The 2,278-nt window shown below is 43.6% G+C and overlaps 1 protein-coding gene across 1 annotated transcript in view; it reads right to left on the bottom strand.

Annotated features, from left to right (window-relative positions):
* The window catches only part of LOC126509606 (THO complex subunit 2-like), a 31,898-nt gene that overhangs the window by 5,177 nt on the left and 24,443 nt on the right, over positions 1-2,278 (bottom strand). The window contains exon 7 of the mRNA XM_050155583.1: positions 1,631-1,757. The gene's annotated coding sequence lies outside the window, so the exon portion shown is untranslated. The remainder of the gene's footprint in view (positions 1-1,630; positions 1,758-2,278) is intronic.

Here is a 2,278-nt window from a genome sequence, read left to right as displayed (position 1 = left end):
AAAAAAAAAAAAAAAAAAAAGAATACACTTAAGAAAACAGATTATACTCACAATGTATATTAAGTAACAAAGCAGTATGAAAATAATGTTCTCTAACTCCATTACTTTGTATAAAAATATTACATACATGCCTTAAAATCATGAATTGAAGAGTTTTTGAATATAGCATGTCTGCTGTCTTCCCATTGAAACAACTGTCCAAAGCTCTATTTTTAAAGAAGTGGTATGTGTGTGCAGTGTGCACATAGAGTATAAATATGCCAGGTGAGACGGACTGCCTGTGCACATGCATGTGGAAGGCACAGGTTACTATGGCTGAGAAGAGATCTCTCCCTAACCCTGAGCTTGTTATATGGCTGGCGAGTCCTGGCATCTGCCCATTCCATCTCCCTGCCTGGCTTTTATGTTGTTGCTGGGAATCTGAACTCGGGTGCTCACACCTGCCTATGCAGTAAGCACTATTTTATCAAGTCATGTCTACAGCCCTTAGAAGTGTTTTTAAAATTTTATTTAGTTGTATTTCATATACATTGGTGTTTGCCTGCATTTATGTCTGTGTGAAGGTGCCAGATCCCCTGAAACTATTATGAACAGTTGTAAGCTGCCATGTGGGTGCTGGGAATTGAACTTGTGCCCTCTGGAAGACAGCTTGTGCTCTTAACCACATTGAGCCATCTCTCTAGGCCCATGTATCTTTTAAGAACCAATTTTTGTAAACTTCTATGAAAATGAAAATTTCAATACCCTAAAATTTTTCTTAAGGTCATACAGCAAAAGAAAAAAAAAATCATTAAAAAATAAATAAATAAACCAAGCAAACAAAGGCAGGCAAACCCTGCTTAGCTCTCTTCTAGCATGTAAGACCTTAGTCCCCCCTTTCTAGGCCTTTCCATCAGCTGCCTATTCCTAAAAACACTTTCACCAGGGACCCTCAGTGGCCACACTGGCCTGGGACTCAGGTAGGAGATTCTCACTATCCTTCCTGAACTCCATTACAGTCCTGCCTTAACTTATTCCTGTAGCAGCCTGCTTTCAGTAGCCCGCCCTCCCACTCCAATACCAATCACTGGGACCACTTCTAGCCCTTTCCTGCTTTCAGAAGCCCACCATCCAACCAAAGGTCCACTCCCTGGGGACTCAGCCTCCTGGTGCAGAACCCACGCCCCCAGCTTTTGCCCTAACCTGCTCTCATGTGGTCTTGCTTCTAGCCCATCTCCATTCCCTCTGCCACCCGCTGACCTGCAGAACCTCTCTCTACTAGGGACCCACAACCACCACACTCTGCCTAGGATCCAGATAGGACAACAGTAACCGAAGACTGCAACAGCCACCCAACAAAGACAAGACTAGATATCAACACCAAGAAAAATTTCAAACATCATAACTCAAGAAGTACAAAAGACACAAACATGAACAGCCAAGACAATATGCTTCCACCAGAAGTCAGTAATTTGTTTTACGGCTTCATAGCAGGTCCTGAGAAATACAATATAGCTGAAGCACAAGGCAAAAACAAACAAACAAACAAACAAACAACAACAACAAAAAAAAAAACCCTACTGTAATTGAAGTACCAACAAACACTGCTTGCAAGCTGAGACAGGAGATGGGAAGGATGGGAAGTGGATACCAGTCAGGGCGGGCATGAAATCCAATCAAGCCCTCTGTACTAAACTCCATCCATCATCTGCTGAAGATCATACTCAGCGTCTGGTGTCAAGTCTGGCCATGCTCCATCATGACTGCCTCGGTCCCTCCTAAAGATGATTAAGACACAGACCAGCTCATTACTACCCTGGTCAAAACCAAACAGTGACTTCACCATGCAGGGGCAAAGGAGAGCAGGCTATTGGAGCCCAGTTCTCCCCTCACAGCCATGTTTCAGAGAGATTTCTGACTCCAAACAAAAGTGCTTTTCTAAGAGCACTTGGGTCAGCAACACCCTGTCACCAAGAATTCATCTTTAGAATTAGGCACTTTCCAGAGCAGAAGAGAGGTCTCAGGTTGACAACAGCACTAAATAGAAGAAAACAAAAAAACAAAAGACTTTTGTTTACAAAGCAGTGCAGGACTGACTGTACCAGGGACATTGAAGGCCTCAATTCTGCATGCAGCATGTACTGATTAATCAAGATAGGTAAGTTCTTTTTAATAAGATACTTGAAAGCCGGGCGGTGGTGGCACACGCCTTTAATCCCAGCACTCGGGAGGCAAAGGCAGGCGGATCTCTGTGAGTTTGAGACCAGCCTGGTCTACAAGAGCTAGTTCCAGGACAGGC

Source organism: Alexandromys fortis, unplaced genomic scaffold (assembly GCF_014885135.2).
Source record: "Alexandromys fortis isolate MF-2015 unplaced genomic scaffold, M_Fortis_MF-2015_v1.1 scaffold_87, whole genome shotgun sequence".
NCBI classification, from domain to species: domain Eukaryota; kingdom Metazoa; phylum Chordata; class Mammalia; order Rodentia; family Cricetidae; genus Alexandromys; species Alexandromys fortis.
The sequence above is the reverse complement of the archived record's forward strand: the minus strand, read 5'-3'. Positions and strand labels throughout refer to the sequence as shown.